Consider the following 6,521-nt stretch of genomic DNA (forward strand, 5'->3'; position numbering starts at 1 on the left):
ATGACAAAAGAAGGACATTTACTTTACAAGTTGGGAAATGTTTTCCCGGTTCGCCATTTTGGGAAAACCGAAGTTAGAGATGTTTCATGCGAGAAGATTCCGTTGTTAATTAAAACTACTACCAGTGTCTGGCGTCAATGTGAAAGTGAAAACGTGGGCGTCATTAACCGTTTGTATAAGAAGAAAATACTCATAACAGCAACAATTATTCTTGATATAAATCCTTTAACGAAAATAAAATGGAGTTTCATCAGTGTTAAAAACAACGTCATTTATGTCATCTCACACCTAGAAAGGATCTTTGCTCAATCGGGCCTGTCAGCAGGAAGCTGTAAACTAGCAGCGAGCTGTATTTCTGGGGAAAATACACTTATCATACTGTTTACCACAAATGTCATCGATGGCTCCGTAAGTGTTTTGTTGTTCAAATATTTCGCTGGTTGACGTCATTAATTTCAAATGTACTAGTTATTTGACAGTGTACTGGCCGTAGCTCACGTTGCTTAGCTCCTGAGAACAAACTGAGACAAAAGCCTCGAAATATGATGGCGTACATGACTAGGCTTCACATATAAGGAGTAGACTTTCAAACCGTTCGCATGTCTTCGTTAAGGTATGAAAGGACGTCGGACAAAGGTTGCGATCAAAGAGTTTGGGCTGCATTTGAAGGGAGTTCACCAGTCTCCATATGGCAGTGTTACGGTTTCTAAATGCTGCAATTTTTTTCATCCGCCATGCTATCATTTTTCACGTTTACAAAAATAAATGTTTGTCATAAATCCAGTCCTTTTATCCCCTCGATTAAATATATTTTGTGGGTTTATATTCAAGTATTTTCTGGTGCACGGGGCAATTTTAAATAGTACAAATATGGTAAAGGATCTGAACACCTGTCCAAGCAAAATAAAATGAAGTAATTCCGCATTTTACCATTACTTAATTCCCACATTACAGTCATATTTGATCAGGGAACTTTAAAAGCCTAAAGGTATTGGCTTGAATCATTTTAAAAAAAGCTAATCTGGATTCCTGTGTTTATTTTGACCGAGCAGCACCTGTCCATACACATTAACTAACATAAAGCTTTTTTCCACCAAAGCCTAATAGAGAGTGCCAAACAGATTGAGAACATTTTTATTAATTTAAAATGTTAATAACAACATAAGATCTGTGAATTCTTTGACAAGTAATATGCACACTCCTTTATTTGCTCCTGATCATTGGATCTTTTGTTAGATCACTTTAATTTGATCGTTGCTTAACCCTGGAATGGTAACCCTCTATTTCAGGGGTTACCTTTCACGCTTCTGAAATAGAGGGTTACCATGGTTAGCGGGGGGAAAATGGGTACCCTTCATTGCACCGTCTTGCTTAGGACCCATTTTTTCCCCGGTAACAGTGGTAACCCTCTATTTCAGAAGCGTGAAAGGTAACCCTTGAAATAGAGGGTTACCATTCTAGGGTTAACTAACCGATGTAGCGAGCCAGATGGATGATGAATCATTACAAAACCATTGGCGTCTCATTCCCCACACAACTAAGTTTTTTCTATCTCTCTTGATAGGTTGTGTTGCCTGTTTTGGTGGTTGGCTGTGTTTTTCCTTGTGTATCCTGCCTGTGTGAGTGTACATGGGTGTCACCTGCTGTGTCCTTTCTGCTGTGTCACCCAGGTGTTTGTGATTGTCATCAACCCCTGTCTGTGAATTTAAATCCTGTGTCTTTGTCTGTCGGGGATGCGATTCTTATGTTATGATTTGCCTCGGTTGCAGAGTGGAATCCACGTGCAGGAAAGTAGGCAGACAAGGGAAGTGCTGGTGCACAAACGTAAGGTTTAATGGGGAAAACAACTACAGAATACCATTCAAACAAAAAACTGGGAAATTAACAAAGAAACAAACTGAAAGGGGCAGCACACAGCCGGGGAGATGCACACCGAGGACAGGCAACATAACGACTGACAGAAAATAATCACACCCTCGACAGACGAAGACATGAGGTTTAAATACACAGACAAGTGTTGATGACAATCACAAAGATCTGGATGACACAAGGGAAGGAGAGCCAGAAAGGATTAACAGTAGGGTGTTATGTTCATGTGTTTATAATAAAACGTTTTGGTTTTGCATGGTCAGTTTACTTGTTAACTGTCTGCATTTCTGCATAAAATTTATTTTTAACGCCAGGTAAGTACTCGTTGCAGAACCAAAGTCGTTTGGGAGTTTCTACACGGATGCCTAAAATGTCAGATACAATTGAGTCTGACCAAAGCAAGAGGGTTGCATGCGAATAGTTTGGCAGCGTGACAAATGTATACGTATTTCTGTTACAAAAACTATTACTGCAGCAAAATAAAAATGGAGATCAAGATGAAACCTCCTAACATCCAACATCAGTGACCATTTTGGTAAAAGGACAAAGGCTAGTCATCATTTGATCGTGACTTTGATTGTGAACTTTTTTTTCCTTCTAGGTACTGTTAGAAGATGGACAACCTGTACAGAAATGAATGCACAGCTTTGAAGGATACATTTGGTTGATGTTTATTGGGGGACTGAGGACACTTCCTTTTAACACCTCATGGAAATTGGTTTTCAGAGTTTTTGGATAGTTTCTCTGCGTCTCATAAGTGATGCCTTCAGCACATGGACCACATCATTTCATCATGGAAAGACAGAAAACAATGAATAATGTATCTTCAACACAATATGGTGGCGATCCATGTACATTCATCTGCACCGAGTGTGGTGAAGGGTTCACTCATTACCCTCAAGTGTTAGCCCACATGACCAGTCATGGACCTTTGGAATCATTTTCCTTTGATGGCTCGTCGAACGGATTTGAAGTCCCTCGAGAATACGTGCTACAAGAAAACGGAACACTTGCCATTTTAAATGGCTTTTCAGTGTCTCTTTCCCCTGTGAAACCACCATCGCCTGGAGTACTGCCAACTAGCACACCCATCTCCAAATCTTTGTCCCCCGAACCACGGCCACGGTCTATTCCAGAAGCAAATAACCAGAAGCCCTTGGATTTGGAAAGTGCAAGGAAAAAGCGTCCCGAGGTCGACTACCGTTGTGAAATATGTTGTAAATCATTCAACAGTTTGAAAAGTTTACATTGCCACCATCAGTATAGAAACTTGGAGCAAAACTACAGGTGTACTTTGTGCTGCAAGATTTTTGAAGGTCGCCAAGCGCTGGAGACGCACCTGCAAGGACATGCACGAGAACGGTTCCTTTCCTGCGCTTATTGTGGAAAGCGATTCATCAAAGCATTTGCCTTGGTCGCTCATCAAAAAGAAAGTCATACAACTTCCACTACTGAAAATTCGGAGACCAATGATGAAAATAAGTTACCCAAAATGTATTCATGTCGGAAATGCAACTTAAATTTCTTTTGGATGTCGGATTTTCAGACTCACGCACAGCACCATTGTAAAGGTAAAGCATCTAATGCTACATTTGCACCGAAATATGTAGCGAAATCGAAAGATCATAATGACAGACTACTTCAAAACTGCTACAGTAATGGCAACATCACCGAGGTTAAGAACGATGTTGAAATGAACCATAAAATTACGAGCAACAACATTGACACTACACCTGTCACAACGTACAGATGTGGTTTATGTGGGGATTGTTTCCCAAATTTAACCACACTTAAAGAACATCAGCCCATACATCAGCTGAATCAAGAAATCCTCCCCCAAAAGCCACAAAATGTCATTAAAGCTCGACGTAGAAGGGCAATGAGTACAAATGGAAAACTATATTCCTGTAAACTTTGTCAGTGTGTCTTCAATCATTCGAGTAGTTTGTCAAGACACATGAGATACCACAAGGGCACTATGCACAAATGCACATTTTGTGGTCGGCATTTCTCCCAGCGTTGTGATCTTACGAGGCATCTCAATATGAATCACGCAGCTGAATTACAAAATAAACCAGGATTTAAGCACTTGATATTCCGGGCACAGAGACACAATTTAATAAATAAACAGACCGCACCAGAAATAGATCGAAACGGGAAGAGAACAAAGAGAGCAGGCCGAGTCAACTACAAGTGTCAAGAATGCGGCAAGAGATTTGGGCTGGCGTATGTTTACAAACGTCACTTGCGGCATCATAAAAGATTTCACAATAAGTGTCCCATATGTCCTGCTAAATTCATAAGCGCTTCCTTACTTAAGCGTCACCTTAAGAATCACCCAAGCGGTTGGCAAAAAATGGATGTGGAGCAATCATCCCATGGCACTGACACAAATGGAAAGGCTGCGAAGGGTCTCGCTACTAAGGATAATGACATGGTGGGCTACACCCCAAATGAAAAAGGAAACTCCAATGTTGTCTATGAATGCACTGAGTGCATCGAGACATTCTCTTGCTTGGAGATGTTTCTTCAACATCAGACTTCTCATGGCAAAGAAAATAATGTTTGACCTGTAAGTATTGTTATTTCCAGGAATGGAGTTGAGTGTTTTCTTGCATGTCATTTAATGCATAGTCTGAGGACATTTAGTATAGGTCGGGCTATCATACAATTTTTTTATGGTGTGATGACAAGATTCTTTTATTGAACATCAGAACATTTACAAAAGCTCTTAAAATTACCAAATGGTTCCACAGTGCTAATACAAAATGTTAAATTAAATGTCCGAATCTTATTGGTGAAGATTGTCTCTAACAGTCTAATGTTGTGGTTACTAAAAAAATCCATTAGGATAGATGAAGAAATTAAGACTTACTTTCCATGCAAAAGTCAAAACAACCCATTTTCTTAGTTTAATTTTTGTACTTTTTTATCTCATGTCTTGAATGAAACAGGATGGATCTTCTTTGTGAATTTTCTGGGTCACCAATTAAAATTATAAGGAGAAATTACTGGATTTTGTCTACTTTTTAGTTTCTTCTTTTAATCATCCTTCCAGAATTGTATTATTTACTATATCTAGAAAATTATTTGGGCAAATGTTCTTGGCAAGAACTACAAAACAGTAGACTCTTGTTCATATGCGCATTTACCGAACACTACCAGTTTCATATGCGCAATCACCAAACCCTAATTTAGTGTAAAATAAAATATTTTTTTCAAATTCAGGATATATATAATTTCCTTCCAGCACTGATTGGCCAAGCAATGTCATGGGATCATCTGCAGCCAGTGATGGTCAAGCGGCGCATGTTATCGTGAATAGACGTGATGAGTCGATGTGTCTTGACCTCCACGGCATAGGCTCCACCGAACCCCTGAGACCGACTCACTGAACCCAGGTTAAGAACCACTGCTCTGGTATTTGGAATACATTCTTAACAGTTGGCTCCAAACCAAATCAGTATGTTTCTATGTGAGTAGTCACTGTTCGTCATATATACATAAAAATATTGACACAGTGATTAATGGACCTGGTTCACTGGCCTCGGGTAAAGGTGGTGACCTGGTGGAAATTGGACATTCCACCTGAGAGATGCAGTTAATTCTATAGTTTCTTTGGAGATTTAGTCACCAGTAGGTCACAGAATTGACAAAGAGACATTACAAAGAGGGAGTTGCTACCAGAGATATTACACGAGGAATTGCGGGGTGAGCGAGTGCTCCTGATGTTCTTATGAGCAGCCAACAAGAAGTAATATATACTACTCGTATTAGCGATCGCTCCGGCATTCGTGCTGTGACGGAAAAAAACACTGAAAAAAAATGCAATGTAGAGTGCTCGTAGATATCTGTTACACATGAAAGAGATGCGGCAAAAAAGACAGTGCGCTACAATGATAAACAGCCTCTCATGTCTTGGCCACCTAGCTTTCTCGTACCTCGAAATTTTTCTCGTATCTAGAGATATTTATTTGCTTGAAATTTTACTCGTATGTCGGGGTGCTCGTATGTCGAGGTACCACTGTAAAGGGTTGTGCCACCTTTGGCAGCAATAACTGAAATGAAGTGTTTACGATAATTTGTGATGAGTCTTTCACAATGCTCTGGAGGAATTTTGGCCCACTCTTCCATGCAGAAATTTTTAGATCCTGCAATATTAGAGGGTTTTCTAGCATGAACAGCCCGTTTCAGATCACATCGCAACATTTCAATAGGATTTAAATCCAAACTTTGACTCTGTCACTTCAAAACCTTAACATTGTTTTTTTAGCCATTCAGAGGTGGACCTGCTGGTGTGCTTTGGATCATTGTCATGCTGCATGCTCCCAAGAGTGCTGAAGTTTGAGCGCACAAACTGAGGGCCATATGTTCTCCTTCAAAATTTGCTGGTAGACAGCAGAATTAATTCTTCCATCAATTACAGCAAGTCGTCCTGGTACTGAGGCAGCAAAGCAGCCCCATACCATCACACTGCCACCACCATGCTTTACTGTTGGTATAGTGTTCTTTTGATGGAATGCTGTGCCATTTTTCTTCTCCAAATGTAACGGGCCACACCGCTTCCATTAAGTTCAACTTTTGACTCATCAGTCCACAGAATGTTCTTCCAAAAGTGTGGAGGATCATCAAGATGTTTTTTGGCAAACGTA

At 40.1% G+C, this 6,521-nt stretch overlaps 1 long non-coding RNA gene across 1 annotated transcript; it reads left to right on the forward strand.

Annotated features, from left to right (window-relative positions):
* The first annotated feature begins 87 nt into the window (after positions 1–87).
* Positions 88–4,880, forward strand: LOC144072755 (uncharacterized). The gene is made up of 2 exons (XR_013299926.1): positions 88–408; positions 2,471–4,880. It is a non-coding gene; the product is annotated as an uncharacterized LOC144072755 (long non-coding RNA).
* Positions 4,881–6,521: the final 1,641 nt, after the last annotated feature.

This window comes from Stigmatopora argus, chromosome 4 (genome assembly GCF_051989625.1).
Source record: "Stigmatopora argus isolate UIUO_Sarg chromosome 4, RoL_Sarg_1.0, whole genome shotgun sequence".
Taxonomy (NCBI): domain Eukaryota; kingdom Metazoa; phylum Chordata; class Actinopteri; order Syngnathiformes; family Syngnathidae; genus Stigmatopora; species Stigmatopora argus.